Here is an 18,150-nt window from a genome sequence, read left to right as displayed (position 1 = left end):
AGCAAGGAGGTCTTGTGGGCATTGTCCTGTGTCCACTGATAAAGAACTGGAGAATGACTGACAAACTGTGTTATCTGCTGGTGTTGGTCCACTGTGTTTTACTTAGTCAAGTTCCCTCTGCTGACAACTTTTTTTTTTTTTTTTTGTATTTCAAATTTTTCTCATTTTCTCCCCAATTTACACGGCCAATTACCCAGCCCACTCATTAGGACTCCCCCTATCACTAGTGATGCCCCAACACATACATGTGATGCCTCCTCCGATACATGTGAAGTCAGCCACCGCTTCTTTTCGCGCTGCTGCTGATGCAGCTTTGCCGAGCAGCCAATTTTGGCCAATTTTGCTCCCTCTGAGCGCCGGCAGCTTGATGGCAAAGCAAACATCCCGACTCTTTTCTGTGCTGGCACCAAGGTGGTGGAATGAACTTCCACTGGGAGTCAGAACAGCAGAGTCACTCGTGGTCTTCAAACGTCGACTGAAGACACATCTTTTCAAAGCTTTTAAACTAATCCAAAAAAAAAAAAAAAAAAAAGGTTTCCTAGGCTTCTAAACATGATCAAGCTCTGTGTATCTCTTGATCCTAGTCTACAAACTAGCTTTGGATATTCAAACAAAGTAACATCGAAGCACTGTTGTAAGTCGCTCTGGATAAGGGCGTCTGCTAAATACCTTAAATGTAAATATAAATGTAAATTTCAGAACAGTTCACATTCCACAACTAAACTGATATCATTAATGCCACTGATAAGATTAGATCTAGAGTAGTTTATACTATTCAACTGGACTTCCTCTACCTCTCTCTAGTCTCTCTCTCTCTCTCTCTCCATCTCTCTCTATCTGTACATCTCTCTCTCTCTCACTCATTTGTCCTATTTGTGTGTGATGAAAAACACTGCTGGCATTTTCACTCAGTGAGACAATAAAATATTAATCACTCAAGTTGGGGAACAAGTTGGTGCCCATTTGCAATTTAAATTACTGTAGACTTCCTGGCAATTAATTTGTGCGTAAGCGTGCATGGCCGTGAGAGTGTGTGTGTGCCTGTGTGTGTGTTTGTGTGTGTCAGTCTATAGTCATGTGTCTCCTGCTGTCTATTTTCCCAACTTCATTTTCAAATGGTATTTGTATCATGTCTACCGCAACTGTCAACTAATCAACGGGAAAACTCACTTGGTGGCAACATAATAATGTTCACAAAGCAGCTAACAATTGCTCCACTCGGTAAATAGGCCCTGATGATCGGAGATAATACACACACACACACACACACAAATAAATGAGCAAACACACACACACAAACAGATCGACTCGCACACTATCAACTGACAACAACAGATTCCAGCCCGAGCTAAAAGCATGTCAGGTCTGGAAGAGAAAGTGAAGCCTGCTAATCGAAAGCCCTTTTCATCAGACGTCTTCAGACACTTCATTCATCACTATGGGCTCTTCTCTCTCACACACACACGGAAAACACACAGTCTCACTTTCACAGACTCACTGTGATACACACACTGACAGCACTGGCAGAGAGAGACTAATGGGTAATAATCCACACAGACACAGAGAGGATACATATTGACAGAAAAACACACACACACACCAATGTAATTAACAGGTCTGTGTGTGTGTGTGTGTGTGTGTGTGTGTGTGTGTGTGTGTGTGTGTGTGTGTGTTTGTGTAAGGAGAGACATGAAACATATATGTATAGGCTGTCGGTACTGTCAGTATATTCTCAGCATTAATGCATGAGCAGCTTATTAGCATTAAATCAGGTGTAACATGATGCGAGATGTTACTGACTGTGTTCAATTCCATTATTTCATGTATATCATATAGTAGCTGACTAAATGACAGACCATTACGTAATTATTTATAGTGATAGTACAGTTTTTTCTTTCTCCTAATTCTTGTCATTAAGTTTTACCCATAATGTTTTACAAACTAGTTCATCGATAAAAATTATTTAAGCAATTGCACAAGTTGCTGTAATTAATTGTAAATGATCACACTTTTGCTTATTTTTTAAATTTTGAAACTTTTAGTATATTAGTATTTTAGTATAAAATTATATTTATTTTAATGGTGATAATAAAAAAAAATGATTGTGCACAGGGGAAAGATTTGTTAGTTAGTTAGGATAGATAGTTAATTAGGAGATTTAATCTGTATTCAACCATGAATATCATTTTCAGCATATCTACCTTTTTATCATTAATTAAAATGTCTCATACTTTTCTTAGCTTACAGGAAGAAGTTAAGAGACAACTTCAGTTTCTGAATCTTAGTTTCTCTGGTTTTGGTATTATTTCTGGTTTTGATATATGTGTGAATAAAATGAACATTGTTGTTTTATTCTATGAACTATGGACAACATTTCTCCCAAATTTCAAATAAAAATATTGTCATTTAGAGCATTTTTTTGCAAAAAAAAAAAAAGAAAAGAAAAATTGCTCAAATAACAAAAAAGAGCTTTCAGACCTCAAATAATGCAAAGAAAACAAGTGTGTAAAGTTTAAAGAGTTCAGAAATCAATATTTGGTGGATTAAACCTGGTTTTTAATAACAGTTTTCATGCATATTGGCATGCTCTCCTCCACCAGTCTTACACACTGCTTTTGGATAACTTTATGCCTTTACTGCTGGTGCAAACAATTCAAGCAGTTCAGTTTGGTTTGATGGCTTGTGATCATCCATCTTCCTCTTGATTATATTCCAGAGGTTTTAAATTTGGTGAAATCAAATACACTTATCATTGTAAAGTGGTCTCTTATTGTTTCCAGAGCTGTAAATACTGTATCAGATGTGTCAAGTAATTAAATACAAATATGAATAAATGCAAATGCTTTTTACACTTTTGCACTGTACACCATCTCTCTATGTGTTTGCTTTTATCTTTTAGTAAGCCTGTTTTTGTCACATTTCCTAATATTTAATCGGTTCTGTAGACCTGTACTGATTTTAAAAAACGTCCCTGATAGGACTGAAGTACATGACAAGCTATGCAGAAAACATCAGGAGCAAAATTGATTGATTACAGGCTTAAAACACGCTTCTACATCCTAAATTTACACTCAATAAAAGAGGTGTTTAAAGTGATTAATTTTAAATCTAAAACTAATCAACAGACAAGATGCACTGAGATCAATGTATTTTTATTATAAAATAATAAAGAATAATGGGTAAAACCAGACAAACTGGTAATTGTTTTTTTTTGGAGACTTCCCTTCATTACTCCACTGTATAACGTGGTTGTCTCCCTCCCTTTTCAATTTCATTTTCCATTTCCCTAAGCCAAGCTGGGCGAGTCTGCTTCCCTGTGCTCTGTGCTATTGCTCCGAATAGAAAGTTCAACTCTGTATCCTCATTATTCACAGCCAGGGCTGATTTGCTCTGCTTTAATTATTTATATCTATTTTTACTTTATTATTTCTGTTCTCATCAACATTCACATGTTGTACAATATGAATAAATATGAACAGCACCAGTTGTATCAGTTAAAGATAGTGAACTTATGCAACTTCAGTTATCTTGTTATCTTACCCCTAAAAATAATAATTACATTCTAAAATTGCATTTTAAATCAACGGCTGAAGGAAAGTAAAAGATGCGTACAGGTTTGAACTTCAATCGGGTCATCCTAAAGCTGGGACATGATATAGATGCATTCATAATTCCTTATCTTTTCTATCTGTTGTCAGAACTGTCTTTTTCAAAAACACTACTGATTTATAATTATTAGTTGATATGTAAAGATTGGTGCCAGAAGTGGTTCATCATTTAGTGCTGCGTTTAAACCCCATCCACTAGATAGCTGTGTTCTGTGCAGTTCAGCCCTTGACCTAGTCTTAGAGACTCTGAAAAACGCCAAATCCACCGGGGATCCTATGTAAACCTGTGTTAACGCATGGAGGTAGGTAGTCTAGGTTAAAAAATAAAAATCCACATTATCTTGTTCTACCGAGGGCCGTGTCTTGGCAAGAACATAGCAATATGATGCATATCATGTTTGCAGAGGGCTACGATTCAGTACATCACAGTATATACTGCAATACTGTTAGAATGGCAAATATATACAGTAGTATGAAAACTTTTGATATTTCTTTATAAATCATTGTTTATTCAGATCGGCAATTTTAGATAAATATCATAGCAGATGATATTTAAGAAGTTAAATGAAATTCATACCTCAACTGAAAAATTACATCATTATTTAGTAGATCCTCCTTTTGCAGAAATAACAGCCTATAAGACTACGTTCACATTACCAGGCTGAAGTGACTCAAATCTGATTTTTTCCTCAATGTGGCTCAGAGCTCAGATTAAAATCAGATTTGAGTCATTTTCATATGTGGTCCTAAACATGCGACATGAATGTGAACGGTCAAATCAGAACTCAATGCTTTTCTAACCCACACATCTCTTGGTGCAGCTGTGCAGCTATAGCTGCAAAAACAGCAAAAGCAAACCACCTGGCCTTTTTTCACCTCCTCAACCTGAGCATGAACTTCAGACCAGCTGATTGCTGTTTTTTCTATCCTCTCCAGCAAAAGATGCTCCACATATGAGCTGCTATCAAACGCATCCATTTCCCATTATAAAGCTACTATTCGTCTCTCAAATATGATTTTTTTTTTGTTGTTGGTGAAGAGGGCGATGTTTATACACTGTGTATCAGTGTGCGCATGTAAGGTAATGTTTCAGGGACAGATTTAAATGTTCACATTACACACAGATACAGCTTACTTACATTTGTTAATGTGAATCGTCAAGATAACCTAATCTAATCTGAGCAAAAAATCTTATTTGAGCAATGAGGCTTGTAATGTGAACAGAGCCTAAATGCTTCATATAGCTTTTTCATACCATTGTATCCACTGTATATTGGCATGCTAACAGTATTCCAGAATACACCGCGATGTACTGAATCGTAGCCACTGTGTTCTAGCCATTAAACAACCCTGGTCAGGACAAGATAATATATTTTTGTAAGTTGTCATGTCCCAACACCAAACCAAATTAGATCTTAGACCTTACACATTTCTTAGGTCACGTCCATGTCTAAATGAGGAATTTTGTCACAGGCGAATTTTGTCAAAGCCAACGCAGGAGAGGCTAACCCCATGTAGCACCGCAGATCTGCGCTCTGGTGTTAGCAGAGAGGAGTTCTGGGGCGTACTGGGAGGAGTCGGCTGCCAGGCGAGGCGATTTAGCCCTTCAGGAACTCATTACAGCAGCCGCTAGCCTGCCAAAATAATTAATGAATTAATGAAGGGAGGAGAAAAAGCATCCCACACGCAGCGGCTCTGGCCTGAAAGTCTCTTTTAGTTGCGACTTGAAAGAGAAACATCAAATGCAGCGCCACCCACAAGATTTTCCCTCCGGGTTCCACTTCCTGTGGAGGAGAGGAAATGTGTCCCATCCCATTTTTCTAAAAAATAAATAACTAAGCAAATAAATAAATAAAGAACTCAAGCCCTTCCCACTGTTGAAGTCACCAGACCGCCAGCCAGGGGGTGGAGCTTTATAAAAAGAAAAGGGAGGGGCATCAAGTGCTTGTAACCTTGAATTTTACAGACAGAAAGAGAGTGAAGGAGAGAGAGACATACAAGTGGAAACATCTTTTTCTCATTTTTAGTCAGAAGATACATCAGTCCATTTTCTCTACTGTACTGTGCCAATTCTGATCTTACAAATTCATTTTAATAAATAAAATAATAATTTTAGCAATGACACCAGCATCAAGATCAATGTGTACTAAGAGCCTGAGAAAAACCTGCTCTCCATACTGGACCCTTTTCTGTATTTCGTCACTGTCCTATGAAAAACACTTATCTCCATTTTTGTCGATTTTAAGTTTACTACATAATTTAAACAGACAAACTGTCCCTTACACTGCACCAAAATTTATTAATGAATGAACTGATAAAAACTCTTCAAAATGACCTGAAATAAATTCTTTTTACATTGACTTCCATTAAAAGTTAACAAAGTTTTTTCTCACTCCTGTAAAGTTGCTGTTTTGGAGATAAGTGTTTTTCATTGAACAGCGTCAATTTACTCTGACCTCTCAGACATTTTGAGACCCCACCCTCACCTCCTCAACACTTCTTTACTCCACCCAAATTCCCTCAATGTCTCATTACTCCACCCCATCCCACTAATGATCCATTACTATACCCTCACCTCCTCAACACCCCACTACTCCCCACTACCTGAACAAAAAGACCCCATTATCCCACCCAACTGCCTCAATGCTCCGTTAATCTGCCCTATTTCACCAAAGCCTTATTACTACCACCCCATCTTCTAAATGCCTCATTACTCCACCCCATCTCCACAACAACCAGTTGCTCCACCCCATCTTCACCTCAATACTATATTTGCCCATCCCAATCTCAACCTTAACATTTAATTTTCCCAACCAATCTCCTCACCTCCCCAATACTCCACCCTCATTTCTTCCACACCCCATTACTCCTCAACTCCCCATTACTACACACACATCCCCTATATACCCCATAACTTCTTCCTCAAATCCCTAATCCCACATTACTCCACCCAATTTCCTCAAGACACCATTACTCCACCTCATCTCCTCAACACCCAATTACTCCACCTTCTTCTCCTCAACTTCCTATTAGTACACACACAACCCCTATATACCCCATAACTTCTTCCTCAAATCCCTAATCCCACATTACTCCACCCAATTTCCTCAAGACACCATTACTCCACCTCATCTCCTCAACACACCATTACTCCACCTCATCTCCTCAACGCTCAATTACTCTAATCTATCTCCTCAATGCTTCATTATACCACCTCATCTCCTCCATTACTCTACTCCATCTCCTCAACACACCAATTACTTTACCTCATCTCCTCAATGCTCCATTAATGCACCCCATCTCCTCAAAATTAAATTACTCCACCATAATTCTCTAGACCATTACTCCACTCCATCTCCTCAATGCTCCATTACTCCACCTTATCTCCTCAATGGCCCGTTACTCCACCCTCATCTCTCTATACCATAACTCCACCCCAATTCTCTAGACCATTAATCCACCCCATTTCTTCAGAATCCCATTACTTACCACTTTTTCCTCAACACCTCAATACTCCAACCCCTCTTTGCACCATTCATACATTTAATTCTCATTTTCTCAAAACCCCAATACTCTAACCCCATCTCTTCAAAACTCCATTACTCCAACCTTATCTCCTCAAAACCCCAACACTCCAATCCCATCTCCTCAATGACCCTCAACTTCAACATCCTCAATGGGAGTCAGATTTCAGTACACATGTTCTTTTTCTTCTTCTATTGTTTCAATGATTGATGATAGCCTAACTTCCATGTATCTGAATTATCCAAAACAGTGTTAACATACTGCAAAATGAGCCAGACCATGGTCCAGTGCTGCTATTTTGGTTACGCACTAAACTGAAAGGTCTGAAGGTCAAGACCAAACAAGCTGGGTATAAAATCATCCCTGGACTCCACAGAGGAAACCATGGCCTACTGTGTGGTAGAGAAAGAGCACACACTGATTTAAATGAGTAACTTTTTTTTTTTAATCTGAATTATTCAGAGATTTCTTCACAAGTTTGGCCCAGGAGGTCCTCGCCTCGCCTCCACTGCACCCAGAAACAATCATGCGAGCAGTTCTAGTGTCCGAAAGCCCCGTTTTGTCCTGATTCCATCACTCATCACTCCCTTTTCTTTCCTCTGTCTCAGACTTTCCCTCGCTCTCTCCGTCTGTGTGTCCTCTCATTAGTACACAGTGCTGGAGTCCTGGTGTTTGTGTTAACAGTTTGCCCTTGCTTACTGCTCCAGTGTGATCAATTAGACTGCTCACACACACACACACAAACACACACAGAAAATGATGTGGCAATCTCTTCTAATTAGAAATTAATTATGCACCACACAAATTCTAATATACACAAAAACAGGAGATTAACATACCCAGAGGCGGTCACCTGTGTGTAAAGGCCTGTACACTAGCGGTGTGACCGAAAAACACACAACTCATACAACATTACAATAATTAGATAATCATATCGGGACTCAGAACCACATCCCTTAATTTTAAGTTCACTGAACTTTTAATTAGGGATTTATCAATATGGGAATTTAGGGCTGATACTCGTCATCATTAACATATCAGCTTATGTGGCTACTAATACATTTCAAACCTTAATGTATTAATGTGGCAGTTTGTATTATTTTGTTTCTAAACTGAAAGCAGAAGCATTTCTGAGTGGAGAAGGGATAAAATATTGTGTTTAATGGTACCAGTGTGCTGGAACGACCATCCCTGCTAAGCCTAATAATATATTCATCCTAAAAATTGGGGTGTCGAGTCAGTTTTCGCAGGAGTTCTTCTGGCCACGTCACGCATCTTTACGTACTTACGTCACATCTGTAACCTCTAAAAGAGGATCTGGTTTAGCTTTACTGAACGCGAGCAGCTGATGGAGCAATGGAGACTTCAGGAGGGGAAACTCAGAGCTCAGTAGTTCACACACTTTTAATTCTGCTATTTATAGGTATATAAGTAAAATGAACACTGTTGTTTTATTCTATAAACTAGTGGTGGGCAATATTATATCGTATACAATATATCGTGATACAGAAATATCATGATATTAAAAATCCATATCGTGATAATAGGGCTGTTCTGTCTTAAAAGTAGTCTATTATTTACTGTGAAGCTTTAGGTGTATTTATTGTATAATTGTTTTAGTTTGCAGTTTATATGCATGCACTAAATATTCTGCAATATTATTTGCTGCATTATATTATTTTATGCTATATTATTTATTTTACCACATTATGATTATTCTGTTATACTATTATACTATATTCCTCAAATTAATGAATTATTTTAGTTTTCCTATATCGCCAAGTATATCGTTATCGCAAAAAAAAATCCCTGAAATATTGTGATATTACTTTAGAGCCATATCGCCCACCCCTACTATAAACTACAGACAACATTTCTCACAAAGTTCAAATTAAAATATTGTCATTTAGAGCATTTATTTGGAGAAAGAGAGAAATGGCTGAAATAACAAAAAAGATGCAGAGCTTTCAGACCTCGAACAATGCAAAGAAATCAAGTTCATATTTATAAAGTTTTAAGAGTTTAGAAATCAAAATTTCGTGGAATAACCCTGGTTTTTAATCACAGTTTTCCTGCACATTGGCATGTTTTCCTCCACCAGTCTTACACTCTGCTTTTGAATAACTTTATGCCTGCACTCCTGGTGCAAAACTTTAAGGAGATCAGCTTTGTTTGATGGCTTGTGATCATCCATCTTCCTCTTCACTATAATCCTGAGGTTTTCAATGCAGTAAAATCAAAGAAACTAAATTTTTAAGTGGTCTCATTTTTTTTCCAAAAGCTGTATCCATCTACATACTGTTCTCAATGACTGATTACGCTCTATGTTCTCCAACCATCTCCTAATAAACTGGGTGTCGTTCTGAAAAGGGCACACAATCCACAGAAAGCAGCTCCACCCAGAAGATGAATCAAAAGAAGACAGTGGCATATTATTATGAGCAATGCAGACATTCCTGTCATAACAGCAAGACTGGGATCTACAGTTTTCTCATCAGAAAAAGGCAGAAGTTTTCGCTGTAATGAAAGAGGGAAGAGGAATGTGGGAGTTGGAGGGGTGGGGAAGGGGCAGAAGGAAGCAGAGGGGGCGTGAGAGGTGGAGCGGTTAACTCGCTGCCTGTAATTATGCGATTTATAATTAAAATGCAAATGCAGTGCACTGCCAGTCTATTAGAAGTGATCAAATTTCACCGCAATTCTCTCCCTCTTCCTTTCTGCACAGCTCACTCCCTGCTCATAAGAATTCTGTAACAGCGTAATGCCAGTATTACTACAAAGATCCTTTACACGCCTCTAATCCACTTCTCACCACTGACAGCTCCGTGCTTTCTAATGTCTTCTTAAAGCAGAACTCGCTCCAGTTTTAACAAGCGTCATCTCTGCCACCAACTACAGCGCGACCTTGCTCTGTGCAACAGTGCTTATTCCTCACATTCAAAGACATTTCAAGGGTAAACCATGTGAAGTAATATCTATGATAACATTCTCACAAGCTCCCACAGCATCATTTTCTACTTATATCTAAGGTCTCAGTCTGTCGTTTTTTTAATTCATTTTAAAATGTCTAGCTGTGGTATCTAGTATGAATGAATGTCACTTGAGCTGTTTCTGTGGAAAAAAAAGTGCTCTGATGATCAGGTATAACCAGTGTTGGGCACGTTACTTTGAAAAAGTAATTAGTTATAGTTACTCGTTACTTCTCCAAAAAAGTAACTGAGTTACTAACGGAGTTACTCCACTATAAAAGTAATTAGTTACCAGTAAAAGTAACTATCGCGTTACTTTTTATTATTCGCCCGTCAAAAAAAGGAAATCAATTATGCATTTACTATTATTATTAGAAAAATAACAAAAAATAACAAACGAAAATAAAACCAAAATGTTGACAAAAATATAATCTAACGAATTTCAAAAAAATAAAACGAAATTCTCCACACAACCAAAGAAAATTACTAAAACTTGTAATACTGAAAAAAGCGGAAAAACGCGTCTGGGGATGAAATTTAACAAACCAAGCCACACTCAAAAGAAATATGTATATATAAAACAAAATAATGGACAAAAACAACAATTTAATGCCCGTTAAAATGGTATTAATATAACAGCTTCACCAAAAGAGAATAGAGCTTAGATCGTGCCCAAAAAATCCGACCCAGCCGGAGCCCGTGCACATTCTGCCCAAGCCCGAACCATAAACTGTCATTATGAGCCTGACCCGATCCGCCCCATAAACTGTCTGTTTTCGGGCTGATTGAATGAGCGAAATATAATCAGAATTATGTTAATTAACACTGTAACATAGAAGCATAGAACTATTATTTAATTTAAATGATTTTTAAGAACAGCTACACACAATGCTGCAAGTCAAACGCGGAGGCGTTCACGTGCGCCCAGAGCTACGTGATTACAGTTTTCATTTTTATTATAGTTTAATTTAATTTTGTTTTTATTTTTTCTGTTCATTTTAGGGTGGGCTTGCTAGCGCGAGCGCTTTACACAAGAACTAACGGACCACGAGTGCCGCGCGCTCGGCACAACAACTCCCGCTGTACAACTCCGCTGTACAACAGCGCTTATAAATAAATTAAACACAAAAATGAGGATATTCTATCAGTAATTTCAGTTCGTTTTAGTTAGTTTTATAAACACAAAATACAGTTCGAGATAGTTATGTTTTTCCTTTTAATTACCGTTTTTATTAGATTCAGTTAACACAAATGTTTTTCACTTTCAATTTTCGCTATTTCGTTCGCTTTAGTGAACAATAATAATTGGTTACTTAGCAACATTGTGATTATCACACCAGAGCTTTATATAAAATAAAAATAGGAGCCTGATTTCGGGTCGGTCCTCAGGTCAGGTGGGATTCGGTCAGAGAATCTAAGCTCTAAAATAGAAAGCAGCAGCACCACAAAAACCGGAGCAGCTAAAAAGAGCTTAACGTCCTTAATTCGGAACTTGGGTTGTCCACGGCAATCACTGAATTGATTAGAGCACGCAAATCGTCACAATTGTGCCTCACTTCACCACGCCAAACCACAGGCACAGCGGCCAGAAGCTCAAGTTCACCGGACAGAGGAGGGGTTAACCAGGGCAAAGCGAAATAAAAAAAAAAAGTTCATAGAGCTGCTAAAGTAACGTGCAGTAACGGGGTGTCGGAAATGGTAACGGCGTTATAGTTACAGTCATAGTAATTAGTTAGATTACTCGTTACTGAAAAAAGTAACGCCGTTACTCCCAACACTGGGTATAACGCTGATTTAGTCCGGTGGAGGAGTGGGCGGGGAGAAACGATATGATTTCGGCTCTTGCTCATGAATATTCATACAAAATATGCAAACATACTGCCTCTGATTGGTTAACAGCACTGCGATGCAGTGAGACGAACAACAGTTAGAAACGTTTTAAAATAAAGACATTTTTATACCAATAACAGTCTAAAAACAATGTGATATGTTACTTTACAACATGTGCAAAGCCCTGCTAAGTGCAGTTCAGCCCCTGATCTAGTCTTAGAGTCTCTGTAAAACACCAAATCTACTGAAGATCCTATCTAAACCTATGTTACACACAGAGGCGGCCAGTCCAGGTCCAGAAAGTAAAAATCCACCCCTGGGTTTTGTTAGCTGAGCCACAGAAGAGCCACTCTGGCAAATGAAACAGAACCACAGGGTGGATTTTTACTTTTAACTAGAGAACTGCACTTGTAATCGCTGATGGTGTTTCATAAACAAATTCTAACCATTTGTTCCTTAGCTCTGAATTATTTGGCAAAGCATAGAACACTGATGTGTTATTTGCACAAATAACAAAGGAATGAAATTTTGCCATGTTAGCTCCTGTCTGATGAGACGACCTTGCTGTCTGGCTTCAGCTCTGCCTGTGGGTGGTCGTGAGCCAAGGTGGGCGGGCCATGAAAACTTATTCACGGGTTGACAATGACACAGTGCTTTTCCTGATTGACTCATTTTCTGAATATTAAATTTCAGACTGGCAGTGGCTTTCCAGCAGAGAACTGACACCACAAAAAAAAACGACTGAAAACTAGGACAGTTAAGACTGTACTCAGCCAGAGTCAAAAAACCCTCCAAACTTTGAAACTACATTGGATAATTAACATCATTCACTTGCAATGCACAATGTCGAGCAGGTGCGTTGGAAGGCTATAAGAACTAACATTCTAAAAGTTGTCTGTAAAGTAATTCAATTAATTGTCGTTAAGAGACATTCCACGTGACTTAAAAATGAGGGCAAGTTTTAAGCTTGTGTATGAGACAGACAAAGGACAAAGGACAGACTGTCCCTCCATGCCCTCCACACAGCTTGTTAGGGGTTCCCCAAGGCTCACCCTCAGGTCCTTCCTTAATTTGCTACTGTACATCAAATGCTGGCTTCAGCATAAACGCCAGACAGTAACAACACAGGCACAGCAGCAGCAGCAAACGGATGTCTCCCAAATGGATCATTAGGGATTTTTCAATTGAAAGCAAAGATAGTCACAACTGGAAAACGGAACTGAATGAGGGTTTTGTTGTTGTTGTTTTTTTTTGCTGTAACGTCCTTCAGTTTGACTTTGCTAGGTTAACACATTTCTAGCATCAATTATCCATCTCCAGTGGATTTCAAAGATGTTTTTTATTACCGCAGAGCTGCACAATTAGCAGGAGGCTCTTTCTCATAAAAGCCGGCAAAACAAAGCACGTCTACAGCTAGTTTTGTCCGCTCCCCTCCGTTGCGTCTAATCTCTACTGAACCCTCTTTCCGCACATAAACACGACTCGGACAGACACGCTTTCAAACGACTCAAAACACACTCGGGTTTTTCCTCCCCCAGCCACAATTCTTTTCACAGCACCCTTTCATCCATGTGGTGCCAATTTATTGGCAAGAAAGTCGAAATCACCACAACTACCACCTAGCAAGATATGGAGAACACATGAGAGAGCTCTTAAATTGCTTTTTGGTTTATGAAAGGAATGAACAGGAGAACTACCTACTGCTGCACTAATCCATCAGTCAGATCTGTAATCCGACAGACTTTATACTACACTCTTTAAATGAACGTTTCCTCAAACGGATCTTTGGTTTTTACAAAGAAACCATGTGACGTGACAGTAAACTGGTAAAGAACCTTTACTTCAAGTTTCTATAGACTTTTAAAAAAGCTCTTCAAATCAGACATTTTTATTACAAACTTGAAAAATGAAAGCAAAAGTGGTTCTTCTATGGTTTTCTGTCATCTGTCCAAGAACTATTTAAAACAACTTAATTTCACTCAAAGGAACTGTCAAAGGGTTTACAAAGGTGCTACAAAAAAAAAAACTACGGTTCAATGTAATCTTGCCCATGTCAGATATTTGGGACTTTTTTTTTGTAAATTAGCCTTAATTAGCTCATGCAATGTACAATGTGCCCTGCAGTCATTGGTTTCGAACTTCTGCTGAGAAGCATCACAGCGCACTCGGAGGAAAGCACAGCGACTCTGTTCCGATACATCAGCTCACAGACGCAGCCTTGTGCTGATCAACATCACCCTAGGAGTGATGAGAGGGATCAGCACCATCTACCCACTCAGAGAGAGCAAGAGTAATTGTGCTCTCTCAAGGATCTGGCACCTGATGGCAAGCTGCATAACCAGGATTCGAACAGTCACTGTTTCTTACGGAATGTTATATCATTACACAACAATAAAGAGTGAAAGAAATTTACCACTGAATAGATGAAACATCACAGACAAAACAGCACCATTGCTTAGCATTGTGTTCCTAGCAGCAGTAGACCAGAACACATACAAACGCACACCCTCTAAAGCCGTTTGGGCAGTTTACATGTCCACCTAATTAGAAGAAAACCCACTGACTACTCTCAACAGACTCAACAGAGGTAAGCTCTCAACCCTCAGCCCTGTGAGACACTCAGCCATAGTCTTGTTGCACACAAATGTAAATGTTTGCTGATGGTTAAAAAGGCACTAAATTCTAAATCATTCCTTTTAAGTAATAAAAAATACCAGTCCAGCTGGTAAAACATTTCCTAACTGATGTAGTATCAATCACTGCAGTTCCCTCAAGTGCCCTCACTTTATCCTCTTATCTCCCTAAACTCCTGCTCTTCTTCCTCCTGAACCCCCCGCAGTTCTCAAAGCAGTTTCCAATGTACATCCAGTCTTCTGATGCCTGAATCTGACTCCCGACTCCTGAATCTGACTCCTGACTCCTGAATCTGACTCCTGACTCCTGAATCTGACTCCCGACTCCTGAATCTGACTCCCAACCCCTGAATCTGACTACAGACACCTGAATATGACTTCCGACTTCCCCCGGCAGTTTTCAAAGCAGTTTCCAATGTTCATCCAGTCTTCTGACTCCTGAATCTGACTACCGAATGTGATTCCTGACTCCTGAACCTGACTCTTGAATCTGACTTCCGACCCCTGAATCTGACTCCTGAATCTGACTTCCGACTCCTAAATCTGACTCCCAACTCCTAAATATGACTTCCAACTCCTAAATATGACTTCCGACTCCTAAATATGACTCCCGACTCCTACATATGACTCCCGACTCCTACATATGACTCCCGACTCCTACATATGACTCCCGACTCCTACATATGACTTCCAACTCCTTAATCTGATCTCCGACTCCTGAATCTGACTCCTGAATCTGACTCCTGAATCTGACTCCTGAATCTGACTCCTGAATCTGACTCCTTACCCCTGAATATGACTCCCGACTCCTGAAACTGACTGCTAATTCCTGAAGGCTGAATATCTAACAATTTTGGTTCTATATTCTCTCGGGAATAAAACACCAGCTCTTCTACTTTTTCTACTCATAAAAACAGAACAACATCTGAATTGGAGGAAGAGCAGCTATATTGTCCAGACCTTTATTTGCAAAAATAAATGAAGAGTTTAATTCCCAAATGCAATACTGTAACTCTCTCTCACACACACACACACACACACACAGAGCAACACACACTGTAATAAAAGCCTAATTTAAGACATTAAAAACACATTCTTCTTTCTTTAATAACACTCTGTAAGAAAGAATTAATTAACACACAGAACTAAAACAGAGAGAGACAGAGTGAGAACACAAGAGAGAGAGAGAGAGAGAGAGAGAGAGAGAGAGAGAGAGTGAGAGAATGAGAGAGAGCCAAAGGGAAAGAAGGAAAGAGAGAGAGAAAGAAAGAAAAAATGAGAGCATGATCAAGGGAGACAGCACAGGTAGGAGACAGAGAAAGAGCAAGAGAGACACGGTTAGCATAGGAGAGCTAGTGAGAGACAAAGACAAAGTAAACATGAGAGAGAGAGAGAGAGAGAGAGAGAGAGAGAGAGATAGGGAGAGAGAGAGAGAGAGAGAGAAAGAAAGAAAAAATGAGAGCATGATCAAGGGAGACAGCACAGGTAGGAGACAGAGAAAGAGCAAGAGAGACACGGTTAGCATAGGAGAGCTAGTGAGAGACAAAGACAAAGTAAACATGAGAGAGAGAGAGAGAGAGAGAGAGAGAGAGAGAGAGAGAGAGAGAGATAGGGAGAGAGAGAGAGAGAGAGAGATAGGGAGAGAGACAGAGAGAGAGAGAGAGAGAGAGAGAGAGAGAGAGAGAGAGAGATAGGGAGAGAGAGAGACAGAGAGAGAGAGAGAGAGAGAGAGAGAGAGAGATAATGACCCAGGAAAAGAGAAAGTAAGCTTGTGAAAGGGAGAAAGCAGGTCAGCTGAAGATTCTAAATTACTAGGGATGCACAGAAATATAGAAATACAGAAAGATTTTTGCCTAAAAATATCCTATATGTTTAACTGTCTTGGTTTTCATAGTAATTGCCATCATTATGTCTTCATTATTTGGCTTACTTGGCAGAAAGAAGTGTTTTTTGTTGTTGTTTTTATTTTTAACCAAATATTTTCAGTTGCCAAAAATGTGGGGGCATCCTTAATAATCTTCATTGCCAAAATTCGGGGCATCCCTAAAAATACACTAAAAATTAAAAAACATTTTAGACATACTCAAGGAATATTTAACAGTGATGTGCTTTTACTGTGATTCTGTTTTTTAGGCTCCTGATATCACACAAGGCCATGATGTGATAACAACCCCAACGAGGTGACTGGCTTCAGGGGTCCGAGAAAACTTACTTTATACACACATTATCCACAGACAGCTCCTACAATAATAATAATACCATGCATGCATGCATTATGCAGTGAGGCCTGACACCGACTGTATCAGGGGACACAGCCCAGCTGTACAGGTGTCAAATGTCAGACAAGATCTTAAAGAGTGTGAAAGAGAGCAAGCGAGCGAGAGAAAGAAAGAAAGAGAGAGAGAGAGAGAGAGAGAGAGAGAGACAGCATGAGAGACACACAGTGAGTAAGTGTGAGTGCGAGAGAGTGTGAGATTGAGTAGTGTAGACTGAACGTATAGAGAGAGATTAGCACCTGCACTCAGGTGGTCTTTAAATGATCTGCTACAGTATCCTCATCTTCTGGCTGTACTTTCCGCACAGTGCCGCACCGACGCCAGGGCTAAGCAGCTTTCTCTCATTAATATTGATATTGGACACGCTTGTCGCGCTTGCTAATCTGCAATCACAATGTTTACTTAATTTGTAATTTCAAAATTAGTCAGAAGAGGCCGTGTTGTAGCACTTCTGTGGATGTGTATTAAAAACACACTCACAGCTTTCCTGCAGCTGAACCACAAACTGCTGCTCGGCACCAGAACTGTGACTAACAGTGTTTTGGCTTAACCAATGTATAAAATGAACCTAGGTTAAACACACACACACACACACAAAAAAAAAAAAACCCACACACATGTTTGGCAGTAGGATATGAAGACATGGCATGGTGACATGAATTAATGGGGGAGTTTTCGATAGTGGGTGGGAACTGGCAATGATTAAACTGGCAAACGAATTTTAATTTAAATGCATGTTGACATGAAAGAGACACCATCATACATAACTGATAATTAAAATATATTTCATATATTTACAAAAATTTAACTGGAGACTGTGATTAATCGCGATTAAGCTTTTAATATGTGCATTACGAAATGTACCATATTTTTGCACTATAAGGCGCACCGGATTATAAGACTCACTATCAATGAATGTCTATTTTTTGGTCTATTTTCACATATTATGCAACACTAGTAAGGAACAGGGGTGTCGCCGTGTTTTCCTTCTAATTCAGCAGGTCTGGCCGATGAGTGGTGGTGGAGGGGTAACAAGTAAAGTAAAACTAAGTAAAGCTAAGTATATAAAAAAAAAAAAAAATGTTCTTCCGAAGTGAAACGAGCACCTCTGAACGGCGAAAGACCTAGCGCTTAGTGCAGTTAGCGGCTAATGCTGCTCCTACAGAGCTAGCCAGGGTTAGCAGCAGGCTACAGTTAGTAGCCAATCATCATCATCATCATCATCATCTTCTCTGAATGGCGAAAGAGCTAGTGTTTTGCACAGTTAGCGAGTAATGCTAATGCTGCTCCAGCAGTGCAAGCCAGGGGTTAG

The 18,150-nt window shown here is 39.2% G+C and overlaps 1 protein-coding gene across 3 annotated transcripts in view; it reads right to left on the bottom strand.

The window, feature by feature from the left end:
• Nucleotides 1–18,150, bottom strand: part of spop (speckle type BTB/POZ protein) — a 134,420-nt gene that overhangs the window by 78,809 nt on the left and 37,461 nt on the right. The window lies entirely within an intron of this gene.

This window comes from Astyanax mexicanus, chromosome 19, assembly GCF_023375975.1.
Source record: "Astyanax mexicanus isolate ESR-SI-001 chromosome 19, AstMex3_surface, whole genome shotgun sequence".
NCBI lineage: Eukaryota > Metazoa > Chordata > Actinopteri > Characiformes > Acestrorhamphidae > Astyanax > Astyanax mexicanus.
The sequence above is the reverse complement of the archived record's forward strand: the minus strand, read 5'-3'. Positions and strand labels throughout refer to the sequence as shown.